Raw genomic sequence first — 20,007 nt, forward strand, 5'->3', positions numbered from 1 at the left:
GAAATATGCAAAGAAGTAGGTGAGATTTAAATTCAATTAATTGTAGAGTCAAAAAGAAGCTCTTGGGGGGGCTCTCTGGTATTTGGGGATCTCTGCAATTATGCACATCTCTGTTCATATGGAGATCAGAGATGTGCTTTTAGTTGTAAGAGCAAAGTTAGGAGCAAGGTATGTCTCTGCTTTCTCATGGTAAAATGCTCTAAGTCTTTCTTCTGCTGTCTCATTGAAGCTCTTTTCCTCCCTTCAGGCAATAAGAAGGTTATGAGAAAAAAATACAGTTTTAATTTTATTTTAAGAGATATACTATTTTTACCTTTCACCACCATCACAGTGGGTTCTTCCACAGCTACATCTGGTTCTGGTTTTCTGGCCACCAGGGTGAGGTTCCTGGATGTTGATCTAGAATCCTATGGGAGGCCAGCTAAAGGCTGGAAGGGCTCAGGAAACAGGATTTCTGGAGGAGGCCAGGGTCAGGCACCAGCTGCCCTCTCTGTGGCCATGCCTGCCTGTGCCTGGCACTGACTGTGGGACCAGAGGAAGGCAAACACGTGGGAGCAACTTCCTGCCAGGGCAGGAGGTACCCACAGGCCATGAATGGGAGAGAGTTCTCTGGAAGGCCGTGATTCAGCCAGTTTAACCAGCTCAACCTGAGGGAACCCCTGCCTCAGCATGTAGGGACCAGAGGGGATGGCAAGGATTCAATAAGTCAGAGCTTCACTGAGCTGAGCTATCTTGAGTTCAACAGCCCCCAGCCTAGGCTGGGCTCACCATCAGTCACCTCTGTAGCATAAATTGAAACCTATTACAGCAAGGTGCCTCTCTCCATCTGACTGTCAGCACATCATCCCTACAAAACTCCCATTAAACACCCCAGCAAAGTCACAATTTACCATTTTACTCAGATGAACATATAAAAAGCCTTGTCTCCAGAATTTGGCAATCTCTGCCTGTTTTTTTCTGCTGCAACAATTCACAGAAGAGTGTGAATCAGTCAGCCAGATGGAGGGGAAGAAAAATGTGGTTGATATACCCTAAAAACTTGGGGCTGGAGAGTTAAAATATTTCTAACTAGAGCCTGGTCTTCATGGAGTGAAGCTAGCATGAACTGAAAACGGTCAAAAACGACCTGCAATTGGCATTTCACACTGCCCTGAAGTATTGACAGGAAACAATGTGATGCCTCAGAACAACCTTTATCAAGTTGAGATAACACAGTGAGAGATCTAACTGCAGAGGAACTGGATTCCTGGCTTGCAACAGCAGTTGGTCCAATCATTAGAGCATAAATAAATGTTATGAAAGTTCTTGTAGAAACCACTATCTAAATGGCTTTGCAGTATCGCCAGGCATGCGTTTCTGGCAAAGGAAATATAAGTTTTCTCACAATGTCTTTTTTTAGCTTACTTTGAGGAAGAATAGCGCCAGTAAAATATTGCAAACCATAGCAAGTTTCATCTTTCTTTCCTTTTTTTTTCTTGATGGAATGAGAAATGACATCAGTTTACATGTCATCTGAGAAGAAAGGAATTTATTTTGTTGAAAGGCATCCAAAGCTCTGTCTCTTGGAAGGCTTTGTTACTGAAACAAACTTGATCATTGTTAATTGTCTGGCCATGTATGGGATTGGTAGCAAAATAAAAGTTTGTTTCATCAACAAGTCTGTACATTCATACATATTTTATTGACCTAGTAATTTTATTACCAGTGTTTATACACCCATGAAATCTTAAAAAAATGCCAACTTTTAAGGTTCCATTATTCTAAACTCAGTAGGAAAATGCCATGAAGAAGAGGAAAACCTTAAATTATACATATATTTTTTCAATATGTGAAATTTAATATAACTCAATGTATGAAATAATCATACCCTACACCAGAACTCTCCCTGGAAACTATCTCTTCCTCCTGTGTTTCCCTTGCTAATGAACTTTTATCTTAACCATAGTGAAATAGTTGCAATTTTTATTTATTTTTCTCTGTACCGGGAATTAGACTCACATGCTTGCGAGGCAGGGGTTCCAACATTTGAGCCACTCTGCCAGCCTAGTTGCAATTCTTGAACACACCATGTTTTATAGTTTTGGCTTTCTCTGCCTAGAAAACACTTCTTCCCACTTTCTCTGTCCTGCTTGAAACCTTTGCCTATTGGACTCCTACTTGTCTCTTAGGATTTAATTCTGGCATTAGTTTCCCATAGAAACCTTCTCTGACATGCTTCTGCTCTTTCACCTGGCCCTCTGTATACTCTCTGTGTACAGTAATGACTGATTTTATGTGTCAACTTGACTAGGTCATTAGATGTCCAGGTATTTGATTAAAAATTCTGAATTTATCTGTGGGGATGTACATAAAACACTATTGGTTCTGATTTTTCTGAAGAGCCTAAACTAATACAGGTACCAAGTGCTTGCACATATTTGAAGAATGAATTATGTGCCTTAATAAACATTTCCATGAAGCCCTGACTGTGCTAATTCATCTGCCATCTCATGAACCCAGCACATACATGCCCATCTCTATACCTTTGTGCACACTGCTGACCCACCTAGGAATGGGGTCCTCCTTCCTTTGGCAGATACATCTGAACATTTCAACTCCAGACAATATTTCTTACCTCTGAATTTATGGCACATTTGCATATGTTTTTCATTTGACATTTATATGCAATGTGGGTGACATCATTTATATGTTAATTTTTGAGTTATTATATTTTCATGGATGTATATATGGTGCTCCTGCCAATTATATTTCAAGTTCCTTAAAGACAAGATATTACATTTTACTCTTTTTTTGCCCTCTAAACTTGCATAATTCAAGACAGTATAAGTAACAGATAATCAATAAATGTTATATCATTTAACATGTGTTATATGATTAAGCAAGACTAAAAGCTGAAGAAGTCTACATAATGTAACAAATATGTTTGATTTTCAAAAGAATAAATTATTTCAAGTGAGATCATAAACAAAATGAGTAATCCATAACCACGAACATAATTTACTCTAGGCTGGCACATGAATGTAAAACCTTGGAAAGCAGCAGCTATAACAAAAACTCTAATTAGCCTGCCAGCAATGTGAAAGCACTCAGCTCTAGAAAAAGCCAGATGTCAATAAAAAGGGGAATAAAAACAAGGTGTACATTCTCCAAACCAATTTGTATGCATATTTAATTGAAGGACTCAGAGTCCATATGTCAGCTGTAAGAACAAAATAAAATTAAAGCAAAAATTAAAAAATACAAAACATCAAATGTCAGAAGAAAATCAAACATATGAATAACACAATAAATGTAAATGGGTTAAACTCTTCTAAAAACTACCTCACATTGGATCACATACAAAATCCAATTTTATGCTTTCTGGCAGAGACACATGTTTTAAAGAGTGATTCTAACAGTTCTGTTCAATCTACAAACACTTTTGTAGTGTTCTTAGTATTACCAACATCATCTTAAGTAATGCAAAGATTACATATTAAAAGATAGACACAAATATACAAGGCAAATGCAAACAAAAAGGAAGCAAAAATCACATTAACATTGAAAAAGCTAAACTGTATTAAAGATAAGAAGCATTTTCTAATACAAAAATTGTTTTCTTTGTGTGCTTTTACATGAAGAACACAATAAAATAACATTCTTCTTTTTGTGTGGTATGGGGGTTGAATTCATCTCCTCATGCTTGGTAGGCAGGTATTGTACCACTTGAGCCACAACCCAGATATTTTTGCATTGGTGTTTTTGAGATAGGGTTTATACCAAGGGTGGCCTGGATCATGATTCTACTATTTGTGCTTCCCTACATAGCTGGAGTGACAGGTGCATGTCACCATGTCCTGTCATCCATTGAGATGTGGTCTCATGAACTTTTTCCCCAAGCTGGCCTTAAATTGCAATTCTTCTGATCTCCTCCCAAGTAACTAGAATTGCAAATTTAAACTGCTGTGCCTGGCAAACCCAATTCTTGTTTATTGAAGAATATTCATTGGAAGTTGTGGAGAGCAGATTAGGAGAAGCATATGAGAACATAAGCACAGTTGTACTCAATATTCTGCAAACTGAGTTTGGCACAGCCCCTGCTGCAGAATAGGGTGAGAGTAAGATGCAGAACAGCTGCTTTTCCTAAGATGTTTATGTCAAATAATTTGTAGGATGAGATTTAGCACAGCCCCAGCCTCAGAAGAGAGTGAGAAGGTGAGATGCAACTCAGCTGCTTTTCCTAAGTTGTTTAGAAGCAGGAACGCAGGTTCCTCTTGTTACAATGTCATGCCCCTCCCCCAGAACTGCTGCTCCACCTCCTTGTTTATCACTGGATATAAAAGACTCGCTGAACAAGGACATGAGGCTTTTTTATGGGTTTTTTTTTGGCTGAACTGAAATTTCTGGAGGGAGATTGCTGAAGGGGGAAAATGAATTGCTGAAGGGAGGATGGCTGAAAGGAAGATTGCAGAAGGGAGGATTGCTGAACGGAAAAGAGTTGCTGAAGGAGAATTGCTAAAGGGGACTTGTTAAAAAGGAGTTGATAGAATTGGTTGGCAGCCTGCAAGAGAAAGAAAGCTAAAGAGAAAACATGGGATAGTGCAAGTCTGCACCAAGAACTTTATACATAGGCTTTAGAAAAGCTAAGCTAAAGAAAAGCTAAGAGAAAACATGGGACAGAGTGAGTCTAAGGAAAGAGACTTTAAAGAACAGAAAAGAAAACTTTAGATGCAAGATTTTAAAGAACTGTAAAGGTGTAAGTCCTTAAAGAATAAAGATGGAGAAAAGAAGCAGAGTAAATGAATAAAGATAGAGAAAAGAAGCAATGAGACTGTTGTTTGTCTCCATCCAAGTGCCCTACACACCTGACCCCAACTTTCTGCATGTCTATCTGTCTATTCTGTGTCCTTTCTGCATCTCCCATCACTCCCAGTTAGACCCAGTTAGGTTCATTAATAACCAGGAGCAAGAGAAAACTGCTCCAGGAAGTAATACATATACCTATCTATTTCATAGGGTTTTCATAAGTATCAAATAAGAAAATTTATGCAAAATACCTGGCTCAAGATTTGCCACATAGTACATGCTAAAAAAAAAAAAAAAAAACTTTTGATTTGTATTATTATTATTAGTGTTAACAAATATAGTAGCCATTAATATTCATGCTTTTGGGGCATCAAAATGTACAACAGAAAATATTATAAATGCAAGGAGAATTTACAGAATCATAAACAGAGAATTAGTGGGTTTAGCACTCTTTTTTTACTTTTGAAGCATCAAATGAGACAGAGAAAGAGAGAGGGGGAAGGAGGGAGGTAGGGAAATGTAGCAGGGTGGGGAGGGAGAGGGAGAGAGGAATAAAGAAAGACAAGAAAAAAATGAAAAGAAGAAAGAAAGGAAAAGTGGAAGAAAGAAAGGGAAAGAGTATCAAAATAGCAATGACTATGTGCTATATTTTGCTTTGTTTGCATGTATGTGTGTGCTGATGAATGTGTCTTCCACAGCTGTTGTCTGGACTATTCAACATATGTCTATTAGGTCCATTCAATTTATAGTATTATTCAAGTTCTCTGTTTCCTTATTGTTCCTTTGCCCAGATGTTCTGTCCTTTTTACTCCTTTTAGCATTTCTAATAAGTTACATCTCGTGACAATGAAGTCCCTCATCTTTTGTTTACCTGGAAATATCTTTATCTCTCCCTCATTTTTATATGCATTTTCCAAAATTTATGTATTTAAGGAAGCAGAAAGCGAGCCTCCTGTAGTGAAAACTTGGAGAGATGCTGGAGACACACTTTGCAGGCAAAATCACCGAAAAGAGGCAAAACTTTGACCCTCCACACCTCCAGCTGGTGCAGAGAATATCCACTTCATGTTAAACAGAGAAACAAGGAGGGCCCCCAGGCCACCAGTCGCATGTGCCCAGTTGGCTTGGGAAGATGTAGACAAGGTGAGCTTCGCAGTACCGCGGTACTCCCACAGACAAGCCTGGGCCAGAGCAGCACAGCCCCCTGGACAGACTGACCTCCACCCGGGGGAAAAAAGAGAAACTGATTAATAAGCAATAAGAACAATAAAGACACACAGGAAAGAGGGTGGGGTGCACTGAGTGCCAAAGATTGGGGGAAGGGAATCCTTCCCGGGACTGTAAGTAAACAAGCCGGGCAGGCCGGAGAGGCTCTGGTGGGAGTGGGGGCATGTGCCCAGCAACCAGGAGTGGGAAAACTTGTGAGAGTGGCGGAGGGAGGAAAACTTCACAGGAGAGGAGGGAAGACCCACTTCCCATGTGAGCTGTAAACAAACATGGCAGCTGGAAGGAGCAGCAGCACTGCCCAGTAATCAGGAGCAGGAAAGCCTGTAAAAGTGGTGGTGGGAGGAAAACTGTACAGGAGAGGGGGGGAAGACCCACCTCACACATGAACTGTAAATAAACACATAGGCCTGAGAATGCGGGTGTAGTGTCACCTTTCCCAGTGCTTGGAAAGGGGAAAGCTTGTAGCAGAGGCTCATGCGCAGGAGAACTCTGAACAAACAAAGCCTGTGGGACCAGGTGAGTGTTAAGCTCACCCCACAGATCTGCATAAATAATGCCTCCAGCAACAGCAGGCTGACAGCAGAGGGCAGGCAAGGCACAGCTGCAGATACCATTCTCAGAACTGTCTCCAGACTCTTTTTTCTTCTTCTTCTCCCTACCTTTGATGAGAGAACAACCAAATTACACCTGCATGCTGAAAAACTTACTGAAACTGTATTGCATTTGAACTTGGGACACTTGGTGGGGTTTTTTTGTGTGTGTGCATGTAGTTTTGTTCTACTTTATGTGTCCCCTTTGATGAGACAACTACAGAACAACATCTGAGGCACCATCTCCAGGATTGGAGACTGAGACGGACACCCAAATTATTAAGACTGAAACTTCATTGCAGTTGAACTTGGAGGTTTTTTGTTTTGTTTTTAAATTTTTGATTTTTCATTTTATTTTATTTTATTTACATATATATATATCTTTCATTTACTTATTTTTTATTTTTATTCTAATTTTTATTTTTTTAATTTTTTATTTTCAATCCTCTCTCTGTCTCACTAATGTCTGTTGAGCTTACTGTCAATTAGTACACTAACACTCCCTGTTTATACCTTTGAAACTTTCTTGTCTGATTCCTTGTTCTGTTTTCTCCTTCTTGCCTGTTTATTTGTTTTTCCCTTTTTTTTAACTTTTTGCTTTCCATCTCTGCTCACCCTTCCATTCTAAATATCACCATTGTTATTATTACAAGCTAGAAAATACTTAATTGCACACAGTACAGGGAAAGTAACAACACCAAGAGCAATGATGGGAAGACAGAAAAAACAGGGAAACCAGTTTCCCCACAGCAAAAAATTAGTACAGGAACCAGAGGGGAATGAAGAAAACAGATACTCAGATCCAGACTCCAAAAAAATGAAGATAAACTATGCCAAAGGACCCAATGAAGCCCACAAGAATAATTTAAAAGAAGACATACTACAGGTACTCAATGAGAATTTTATAGAGATGATACTGGATAGGGTCAACCAAAATGTACAGGAGACACTCAAGAAATTCCAAGACAACAAAAATAGAGAATTTGAAAAAGCAAAAGAAGAAATAAAGGAAACCATAGAAGCACTGTATAAACACCAAAGTGAAACAGAGAACACGATGAATAAACAGATAAATGAACTCAGGACAAAAACAGACAACATAAAAGAGGAAACCACCCAGGATATGGAAAACCTCAGAAAAAAGAACGAAACAGAATTGCAAAACAAAACAGAAGGCCAATCCAGCAGAATAGAACAAACAGAAGACAGAATCTCAGAACTTGAAGATGAAATGGTAATTAAAGGAAAAATCAAAGAACTATTAATTAAACAACTCAAGACCATGAAAAGAAAATGCAAGAACTCACTGACTCCATCAAAAGACCAAACTTGAGAATCATGGGCATCGAAGAAGGAGAAGAGGTGCAAGCGAAGGGAATGCGTAATATATTCAACAAAATAATAATGGAAAATTTCCCAAATCTAGAGAAAGATATTCCCATATGGATGCAAGAGGCCTCCAGGACACCAAACAGACCAGATCAAAATAGAACTCCCCCACAACATATCATCATTAAAACAACAAGTTCAGAAACTAGGGAAAGAATATTGAAGGCTGTAAGAGAGAAAAAAACAAATAACATACGAAGGTAAACCCATCAAAATCACAGCAGAATTCTCAACAGAAACATTAAAAGCTAGAGAAGCATGGGGTGAGGCCTTCCAGGCACTGAATGAACATAACTTCAACCCCAGGATACACTACACAGCAAAACTATCATTCAAAATAGATGGAGCAATAAAAGTCTTCCATGATAAGCAGAAACTAAAACAATATGTGACCACAAAGCCACGACTACAAAAGATTCTGCAAGGGATTCTGCACACAGAAAGTGAAACCCAACTTAACCACGAAAAGACAGGCAGCACCAAACCATAGGAAAAGAAAAAGCAAGACAGTAGAAAGTAACCTCAACTTAGGTACACACAATCAAACCTTCAAACAACTAAGACAACTAAATGACAGGAATCACCACATACCTATCAGTACTAACACTTAATTTTAACGGACTTAATTCACCCATCAAAAGGCACCATTTGATGAAATGGATTAAAAGGGAAGATCCAACAATTTGTTGCTTACAGGAGAACCATCTCACAGACAGAAATAAGCATAGGCTTAGGATGAAAGGCTGGAAGAAGATTTACCAAGCCAATGGCCCCTGAAAACCTGCAGGAGTAGCAATACTTATCTCTGACAAAGTAGACTTCAAACGTACATTGATCAAACGAGATAAAGAAGGACATTCCATACTAATAAAAGGGGAAATAGACCAAAAGGAAATAATAATCATCAACCTGTATGCACCCAATGTCAACGCACCCAACTTCATCAAACATACCCTGAAAGACCTAAAAGCATATATAAATGCCAATACAGTGGTTGTGGGAGACTTTAACACTCCATTATCATCAATAGATAGGTCATCCAAACAAAAAGTCAATAAGGAAATCCTAGATCTAAAATATACAATAGATCAAATGGACCTAGTTGATATCTATAGAACATTTCATTCAACTTCTATACAATATACATTCTTCTCAGCAGCCCATGGAACCTTCTCCAAAACAGATGATATCCTAGGGCACAAAGCAAGTCTCAGCAAATATAAGAAAATAGAAAATATACCGTGCATACTATCTGATCACAATGCAGTAAAAGTAGAACTCAACAACAAAAGTAAAGACAAAAAACATGCAAACAGCTGGAAACTAAATAACTCATTATTTAATGAAGAATGGATCATAGATGAAATAAAAGAGGAAATTAAAAAGTTCCTGGAAGTCAATGAAAATGAAAACACAACCTTCCGGAACCTATGGGACACAGCTAAGGCAATCCTGAGAGGAAAGTTTATAGCCATGAGTGTGTATATTAAAAAGACTGAAAGATCCCAAATCAATGACCTAATGATACATCTCAAACTCCTAGAAAAACAAGAACAAGCAAATCCCAAAACAAATAGGAGAGAAATAATAAAAATAAGAGCTGAAATCAACGAAATAGAAACAAAAAAAACCATACAAAGATTTAATGAAACAAAAAGTTGGTTCTTTGAAAAAATAAACAAGAGGAAATTAATCACCTGACTAGATCTATAACACAAAATGAAATTGAAGCAGCAATCAAGAGTCTCCCCAAAAAGAAAAGTCCAGGACCTGATGGATTCTCTGCTGAATTCTATCAGACCTTTAAAGAAGAACTGATACCAATCCTCCTTAAACTGTTCCATGAAATAGAAAGGGAAGGAAAACTGCCAAACACATTTTATGAAGCCAGTATTACACTTATTCCAAAACCAGGCAAAGACACCTCCAAAAAGGAGAACTATAGGCCAATCTCCTTAATGAACATTGATGCAAAAATCCTCAACAAAATAATGGCAAACTGAATTCAACAACACATCAAAAAGATTATTCACCATGACCAAGTAGGCTTCATCCCAGGGATGCAGGGGTGGTTCAACATAAGAAAATCAATAAATGTAATAAACCACATTAACAGAAGCAAAGACAAAAACCACTTGATCATCTCAATAGATGCAGAAAAAGCCTTTGATAAGATCCAACATCATTTCATGATAAAAGCTCTAAGAAAACTAGGAATAGAAGGAAAGTACCTCAACATTATAAAAGCTATATATGACAAACCTACAGCCAGCATTATACTTAATGGAGAAAAACTGAAACCATTCCCTCTAAAATCAGGAACCAGACAAGGATGCCCACTATCTCCACTCCTATTCAACATAGTACTGGAATTCCTAGCCAGAGCAATTAGGCAAGAAGAAGGAATAAAAGGAATACAAATAGGTAAAGAAACTGTCAAAATATCCCTATTTGCAGATGACATGATCCTATACCTTAAAGACCCAAAAAACTCAACTCAGAAGCTCCTAGACATCATCAAGAGATACAGTAAGGTAGCAGGATATAAAATCAACATAGAAAAATCATTAGCATTTCTATACACTAACAATGAGCAAACTGAAAAAGAATGTATGAAAACAATTCCATTTACAATAGCCTCAAAAAAAATCAAATACCTAGGTGTAAACCTAACAAAATATGTGAAAGACCTCTACAAGGAAAACTATAAACTTCTGAAGAAAGAGATTGAGGAAGACTATAGAAAGTGGAGAGATTTCCCATGCTCATGGATTGGTAGAATCAACATAGTAAAAATGTCAATACTCCCAAAAGTAATCTACATGTTTAATGCAATTCCCATCAAAATTCCAATGACATTCATTAAAGAGATTGAAAAATCTACTGTTAAATTTATATGGAAACACAAGAGGCCATGAATAGCCAAGGCAATACTCAGTCAAAAGAACAGTGCTGGAGGTATCATGATACCTGACTTCAAACTATATTACAAAGCAATAATGATAAAAACAGCATGGTACTGGCACAAAAACAGACATGAAGACCAGTGGAACAGAATAGAGGACCCAGATATGAAGCCACACAACTATAACCAACTTGTCTTTGACAAAGGAGCTAAAAATATATGATGGAGAAATAGCAGCCTCTTCAACAAAAACTGCTGGGAAAACTGGTTAGCAGTCTGCAAAAAACTGAAACTAGATCCATGTATATCACCCTATACCAAGATTAACTCAAAATGGATCAAGGATCTTAATATCAGACCACAATCTCTAAAGTTGATACAGGAAAGAGTAGGAAATACTCTGGAGTTAGTAGGTATAGGTAAGAACTTTCTCAATGGAACCCCAGCAGCTCAGCAACTAAGAGATAGCATAGATAAATGGGACCTCATAAAGCTAAAAAGCTTCTGTTCATCAAAAGAAATGCTCCCTAAACTGAAGAGAACACCCACAGAGTGGGAGAAAATATTTGCCAGCTACACATCAGACAAAGGACTGATAACCAGAATATATAGGGAACTTAAAAAAATAAATTCTCCCAAAACTAATGAACCAATAAAGAAATGGGCAAGTGAACTAAACAGAACTTTCTCAAAAGAAATTCAAATTGCCAAAAAACACATGAAAAAATGCTCACCATCTCTAGCAGTAAAGGAAATGCAAATTAAAACCACGCTAAGATTCCACCTCACCCCTGTTAGAATAGCCATCATTAGCAACACCACGAACAACAGGTGTTGGTGAGGATGTGGGGAAAAAGGAACCCTCTTACACTGCTGGTGGGAATGCAAGCTAGTACAACCACTCTGAAAAAAAATTTGGAGGCTACTTAAAGCACTAAACATTGATCTACCATTTGATCCAGCAATACCACTCTTGGGGATATACCCAAAAGACTGTGACACAGGTTACTCCAGAGGCACCTGCACACCCATGTTTATTACGGCACTATTCACAATAGCCAAGTTATGGAAACAGCCAAGATGCTCCACCACTGACAAATGGATTAAGAAAATGTGGTATCTATACACAATGGAATTTTATGCAGCCATGAAGAAGAATGAAATGTTATCATTTGCTGGTAAATGGATGGAATTGGAGAACATCATTCTGAGTGAGGTTATCCTGGCCCAAAAGACCAAAAATCGTATATTCTCCCTCATATGTGGACTTTAGATCAAGGGCAAACACAACAATGGGATTGGACTTTGAGCACATGATAAAAGCGAGAGCACACAAGGGAGGGGTGAGGATAGGTAAGACACCTAAAAAATTAGCTAGCATTTGTTGCCCTTAACGCAGAGAAACTAAAGCAGATACCTTAAAAGCAACTGAGGCCAATAGGAGAAAGGGACCAGGAACTAGAGAAAAGGTTTGATCAAAAAGAATTAACCTAGAAGGCAACACACACATACAGGAAATTAATGTGAGTCAACTCCCTGTATAGCTATCCTTATCTCAACCAGCAAAAACCCTTGTTCCTTCCTATTATTGCCTATACTCTCTCTTCAACAAAATTAGAGATAAGGGCAAAATAGTTTATGCTGGGTATTGAGGGGGTGGGGGAAGAGGGAGGGCACAGAGTGGGTGTTAAGGGAGGGGGTGGGGGCAGCGGGGAGAAATGACCCAAGCCTTGTATGCACATATGAATAATAAAACAATAAAAAAAAAGAAAAAGAATATCAAAACTAAAATTATAGATCAACTTTAAATGATTGTAGGGAAAATACTATATAGGAAAACTTGTGAGTTATGGTCAAAATTGTACTCAGAGATAAATATGGATCTTTAAATGATTTCATTATTCAAAAAATTAGAAATAAGTAATGAGTGAACATATTTTTCTATGAAAAAGATAGAAATGCAAATTCAGAAAAGATACATAGAAGCAGATTAGTACAGTTTAAAGAACAAATAATTTTGGAAACAATGTAAACAATTTAAAAATAAACTCAATACCTTATTTCCACAAAAGTAATAAAAGACACCCATAAATAAAATGTTCAAAAGTCAAAGACAAATAACTCTGAAAGCAGCAAGAAAAAGCAACTTGCACATATAAGAGATCATCCATAAAACTTTGAATAAACTCTTCAGGAAATCTTGCAGGCTAGAAGAGTAGGTTTGCTTATTCAAAGTACTGAAAGGTTAGAAAAGAAATAGTCAACAAAGAATAAAACACCTGGCAAAACTCTCCTTCAAAAATAAAGATGAGAGAGAGGTCAGGCATGGTGGCCCTGCCTATAATCCTATTTGGGAATTGGTGATTGAGAAGATCATGGTTCAAGGCCAGCATGGGCAAAAAGGATCATGTACTGTGACCAAATAGGATTTATCCCTGGGCTACAGGGATGGTTCAGCATATGATAATCAATTAATGCCATACACCACATTAACAAGATAAAGAATAAAAATGACACAATTATCTGAGTAAATAGAAAAAGGGTTTGAAAGAAAGTGAACACTCCTTCATGGTAAAACTCTCAACAGATTAGGAACAGAAAGAAATGGCCTCAACATATCAATTTTCATATATGAAAATCCAAAAGCTAAAATCATGCCCAATGATAAAAAGATAAAATTTGTCCTCTAAGATCAGGAACAAGATAAGGATACCTCTGCTTACCACTTCTATTTAGTATACTTCTGGAGGTCTCAGTCAGAATAATTGAGCCAGAAGAAATAAAGAAATAAAATTATTATTTTGTTTTGCAGATGACTTGGTCTTATTTAGGAAAGCCTAAATACTATACCAAAGCTGTTGGAACTAAAACAAAATTAGGAACGCTACAGAACACAAACTCAATATGCAAATTTCAGCTTGATTTCTGTAACACTAGCAACAAACTATGTGGAAAGGAAATTAGGATAGTGATCTCATTTATAATAGCACCAACAGAAAAAACATGAGAATAAATTTAACTAAGGAGGTGAGAGACCTGTGTACTAAAAACTACCAAACACTTATGACATAAGTAAGACACAAAAAATGGAAAGGTATCAAATGTTCATGGATTGGAAGACTTAATATTGTTAAAATGTCCATACTACTGAAGAATTCTGCAGGTTCAATGCAATAACTATCAAAATTCCAGTGGTATTTTTTACCGAAATTGAAAACACAATCTAAAATTCATTATAATGATAAAAAACATAGTCAAATCCGTCTTAAGAAAGAAGAATAGAGGTGGGGGCATCTTTCTTCATGATTTCAAAGTTGATTGTAAAGCTATAGCAATCAAAATTGTATGGTGCAGGCATAAAGACAGCCATATAGATGAATGAAAAGAATAGCCAGAAATAAATCCATTTATATATGGTCAACTGATCTTTGACAAAGATGCCAAGAATACATAATTGGGAAAGGATAATCTCTTTAACAAATGTAGTGTGAAAAACTGGACATCCACATGCAAAGGCATAAAAATGGACCCTTATCTTACACTGTACACAAAAATCAAATAAAATACTTTGAAGACTTTAGCAGTAGACCCAAAACTGTAAAATTCCTAGAAGAAAGCATAGGGGACATTTTATGACATTGGCTTTGGCAATGATGTCATAGATTTGGCACCAAAAGCACAGGAACAATAATAAAAATAAACAAGTGGGACTACACCAAACTAAAAAGCTTCTTCATAGCAAAGGAAACAAGAAACAGAATGAAATGGTAAAAATTATTTGGAACTTATACATCTGTTATGAGACTAACCACCTAAGTATATAAGGACTGCTTAACAATAAAAAACTAACAACACAATTTTTAAAATATGCAAACAACTTGAACAAACATTTCCCTGGAGAAGATATATGTTAATAGCAGGTATATGACAAAATGCTCAACATAATTAATCAGATAAATGTTAATCAAAACCACAATGAGATATCAACCCACAACTCTCAGAATAGTTACTACCAAAATAACAAAAGATAACAAGTGTTGGCAAGGGGAGAAATCAGAACCCTTCCATAGTATTGGTAAGAATGGTAATTAATATACCATTATGGAAAACAGTATGGAGTTTCCTCAAAAAATCAAAAATAGAACTATCATATGATGTAGCAATCCAACTCTTGAGTATTTATCCAAAAGATTTAAATTTGGGATCTCAGAGATACTTTTATTCCTACATTCACTATTCAAAATTCAAGATATGGAAATAGCCTTAATACCTATAAGCAAGCAAGTGGATAAAGAAAACAGTATATACATACAACAGAATATTATTGTGCTCTAAAAAAGAAGAAAATCTTACAATATTGCAACATGCATGGACCTTGAAGACACTATGTGAAATGGAATAAGCCAGTCACAGCACAATAAATACAGCAGTATTCAACTTAAATGAGGTAACTAAGATTGTCAAATTTATAGAATCAAAGAGTGGAATGGTGTTTTCCAGGAGTGGCAGGTGGGGTGAGAGGCATAAGACTTCAGTCAAGCAAGACAAATAACCTTAGAAACCTGTTATACAAAATCGCACCTAACATCAACAATAGTGAATTTTAGGGCTGGTGGAGAGGCTCAAGTGGTAGTGTACCTTCCTAGCAAGTGTGTTCAAACCCCAGTACCACCAAAACAACAACAAAGCAATAGTGCATTTTACATTAAAATATTTGTCAAGAGGGTAAATCTCATAAAAGTGTTCTTACCCCAGAAACTAAACTAAAATAAAATAGAAAGTGATACGTATTGAAGTTAAATACCCTGTCCAACATTGTAAGACTGGAAAGTAGATAAGCCAGGATTTGAACAAAGGTCTGCAGATGTCTCCAAAGCTCCTGGGTTATGCCACTCACTGTTCTTCGTTGACTTGTATATAAAAATAGAACAGTGAAACCTGTTGAAATTGTCCTAAGAAGCTAGGGAGGAAGAATGAGGGAGAACAGTGAGGGGTGACTCTGATTAAGATACATTGCAAGCACGTATGTAAATGTCACAGTGGAACTCCCTGTACAACTAATATATGTTAATTTTAAAAAGAGTTTGTAAAACAGGAAAAGATGAAACTCTTTCATAGTCATAAACCTGATAGCAAAACTTGAACTGGCAACTAACAAAAATGGAAGGCTATAAGCCAAACTCACTTAAGAATTTTTAAATAAAAGAATAACAAATCAAGTGCTGCAGTTTAAAAAGCGAAAAAAGATTCAAAAACAAGATTGGTTTGGAATAATTAAATCTATTAAAATTTGTCAGGAGGGTAAAATCTCATAAAAGTGTTCTTACCCCAGAAACTAAACTAAAATCTAAACATTAGATCAAGTAGATAATTTCATGTACATCTATGCAGATACTACAGAGACATATGAAAATTCAACATATACTCCTAATTGGGCTGACTCAAAGTGGATCAGAAATAGAAGAGCACTTCCATATGCAGTAAACAAGTTCCGTCTAAAACTAGTAACCAAGCCAGTAAGTAATACAGATTGTCTCTTTGCACCAGGGACAATACACAGACACATCAACAAAACATTCCTAGTACATAAAATGAGATAAAAAGAAAATAAAAAGACATATGTAATTATTGGAAAAATTTAACTCTTTGAAAGGTGAAGGAAAATAAATTGATGAAGGTTGGTAAATTCATGCTCCAGAAGAGAATGGTGTAAGTACATTAAATAGTTCTGAATTGGGATGAAACATGAAATCATACTTTTTGTTTATTAAGTCCTTTTTTTAATCTCAAAACTTTCACAACCTCTCATGTGATAATTTTGAGCTTTTACCACTTGCCAACTCAGGAAATAGATTGTGATTTAAACCTACTATAAACTTAGTAACATTTTTAAAGATAATTATAACAAATATGTTTGTGTGTATGGGTATGTTATATAAATAATGCACGCATACATACTGTATATACTTCTATACATCTTTCTCTCATATATGGAATTTGGTGGGGGTAAAGTGCCTAAAAGCAAAAGGGGAGGTGTTGGAAATGTGAAAGGGTACAGGGAGAGGGTGGGGAGATAAGAAAGGGTAACAGAAGGTATACATATGATCAAGGCACATTATTGTAAAAATGTCATAATGATACTGTTCTTTGTACTTTTAAAATAAACAGATTTTAAAAATGCTATTGGAAAAGAGTACAGGCCTAGGTGCAGCACATTATCCTTTCAATGCTTGGGGTTCACCTGAATTTACACACCCTTCCAAATAACTCAGCATCTCCCTCCCACTCATAGGAGTTCATAGCCCCAAGGCAGGAATGACTGCTAGAGACAGCTTCAGAAGTCAGAAGAACAAGAACTCTGAGTGGGAGATCATGGCCTGAAGGAGAGGATCTCTTGATCTGACAAGTCTGCAAGACTATTCAGGAATGGCTTAGTGACTCACCTTTTTATAAAAGTTGTGAAAGGCATCTGATAAGCACATAAAAGTTTGGTTCTTATATTTACATCCTAACACACAAGGACCATAATTCACCCATGTAATTCCTAATTAAGAAAGACAGAATTAGGGCAACGAGGTTCCCAAAATTGAATACAGATACTTCTTATACTTTAAGTATAACAAGTGGTAGTCCTGAGGCAAGAGAAGAGGGTGTAGAGTGTTCAATCAGATAGTTGTTCAACTCTTTAAGAAAGAACGCATAGTTCCCATACACATACCTTTCCATTGCTGCCCAGTGTAGTCACGTACATACAACGCAGAAAGATTTACAAATAAAATAGCAGATGGTGACAATTTAATGGGAAGCAGCAACTTATCAATAGAGAATTCATCTATTAAAAGCTTTTCCATTCAAAGGCGGTTTCAGCCAGCAACAGGCTCTCCACTCCTCCCTGTAGTCTGCATTTTTGGGAGCAACTTTCAAAACACTGCCAACACCACTGCACATTCGCTTTATGTAGTTTTCAAGCTGCTCTGCAGATTCCGTCTGGCCAACGAACTCTCTAAAAACTACTGGGGGAATAAGGAGCACAGACAGGTTGTCTCCCAGGCTTGGAATCCATTGCCTGTCTACATCTCTGGGCTTCCAGTATAGTTGGAATGGATAGCAACCTCAGTCAATTATTCTTTTCTCTTTGAGTTGGTTGTCTGCATGAAGACAAACTGAGAACAATCTCTGTCAGCTCCATCTCTAGCGCTCTCATTCTACAGACAGGGTCTCAGTATGTCTCCAGGCTGGCCTTGCACTACTGAGCCCCCTGTATCAGCCTCCAGAGTGCTGGGATTACAGGCATGCACCACCATGCCTCGCCTGCATTCAATTCTTTCTGTTATTCAATAGAATTCACATGAAGACTTTTTTTTTTAATCCAGGTCTACCTAGGGACAAGTCCAACCCTGGGTGCAATTTTACCTTACCTGTGTGTATGTCAGTCTGCTAATGGTAAGAGGGAAGTGGCACAGATGAATACAAGTGGTAATGGGGTTAAGTACCTGACCAATCTTTTTTTGCCAGGATCTCTCCTGCTCTCGTGTACCCATGTTCCCAGTTTTAAGGATTAGCCCATGATCCCACCTCAGGACCCGGCTGCACCTCTGTATCCAGCCCGTTTTAAGGCTTTTAAATGAATTTCAGTATTAGAGACTGCCTGGCGAAAGCATTTATCAGCTCCTTCAACATTCAAGATTCCACTTCATCTTCCCATTTCTGCTGTCTCCTTACTCTGCCAACAATTGGAACGTGTGCCTTCAATTCAAAGCATATTAAGAAACATATTTCCAAGTGGTTCTGTAATTGTTCTCAGATGCATTTCAAATAAATGGTTAGGTTCTTAAAAGTAAAAAGAATGTTTCTACTCCTCTCCTCCCTTACAATAAAACCCAGTTTTCTTCTCTAACCACTCAATAGATACTTGCTAATCCACCATCACTTTTATACACCATACCAGAGTTTTTTGTTTTTTCTTTTTTGGTGGTACTGAAAGTTGAACTCAGGGTCTCACACTTGGTAGGCAGATGCTTTACAACTTGAGGCATTCCACCCGCCCTTTTTGTGTTGGTTACTTTTGACACAGGGTCACTTTACGTCCAAGTAGTTCTGGACCATGATCCTCCTATTTGTGTTTCCCTGTGTAAGCTGGTCTTGCAAACTTTTTGCCTAGGTGGGCCTCAAACCTCAGTCCTCCTAATCTCCACCTCCCCACCCCCTGACCCCACCACCAGCTAGGATTACAGGCTTGGGCCACAGCCCAAACCAGATAATTTGCAAACATAAGCATGAATCTACCTCATTTTATCAAACTTATTTTTAATGTCCTTTTAAGATGACCCTACTAAAAAAATCACCTCTAATTCATCAAAGAATACAAATGGTTAAGTAGTGGGCAAAATTTTCTGCAAATAATCTTTATTTTAAAACAATGAAATATACCAAAGACCTGGTTCATGCAAACTCAGTGACCTTTAGGACCAGATAGTATATGCCTAGGTTAGCTTTGTCTAGATGTCCAGGACAGGGATGGTGTGTAGTCCAGCAAACATCACACATCTGCAGAAAGGGTCTGTATGTTACCTTTATCTACAGAAAAAAAGCAGAAATAATCAGATCCTAGACTTGAGAGCTCAAAGAATTCCAGAGACGGTAGGGAGTGCATCCCTCCACCTTCAGGGAAGTACAATAGTATACTTCTCAACTTTTGATGGTTCTGCGTTCCAGAAACCCATGGTAGCTTGAAAATACTGTAAATCAAATCTGTCACATCTCAGTTGTCCCCTTATGATCACGTGGCTGAGTGGGAGCCATGGCTTGCTGCCATTGCCCAACACCCCATAGACTATTGTACTGCATATTGGTAGCCCAGGAAAAGGTTCAAGTTCAAAATTAAAAGTAAAATTTTTAATGAACGCATGTCACTTTCTCACCACTGTAAAGTTGCAAAATTATAAGTTGAACCACTGGTAAGTCAAGGCTCATCTGTATTGTCATCACCATTTTACTGACCAAAGAGCTAAAACTCAGAGTATGTTTGAGAATTTTTTATTCGCATATATTAATTATGTGTGGGGTTTCATTGTGGTATTCCTATACATGCATAAATTGTACTTTGATCAA

General features: G+C 37.4%; 1 protein-coding gene across 2 annotated transcripts in view; it reads right to left on the reverse strand.

The window, feature by feature from the left end:
• Nckap5 (NCK associated protein 5) overlaps positions 1–20,007 on the reverse strand; it is a 927,122-nt gene that overhangs the window by 885,777 nt on the left and 21,338 nt on the right. Inside the window, exon 1 of one of the 2 annotated variants that reach the window (XM_074070592.1) lies at positions 314–645. The exons of the other annotated variant lie outside the window; for it this stretch is intronic. The gene's annotated coding sequence lies outside the window, so the exon portion shown is untranslated. Of the gene's footprint in view, positions 1–313; positions 646–20,007 lie in introns of those variants that run through there. 2 annotated transcript variants of the gene reach the window in all.

Source organism: Castor canadensis, chromosome 4 (assembly GCF_047511655.1).
Source record: "Castor canadensis chromosome 4, mCasCan1.hap1v2, whole genome shotgun sequence".
NCBI classification, from domain to species: domain Eukaryota; kingdom Metazoa; phylum Chordata; class Mammalia; order Rodentia; family Castoridae; genus Castor; species Castor canadensis.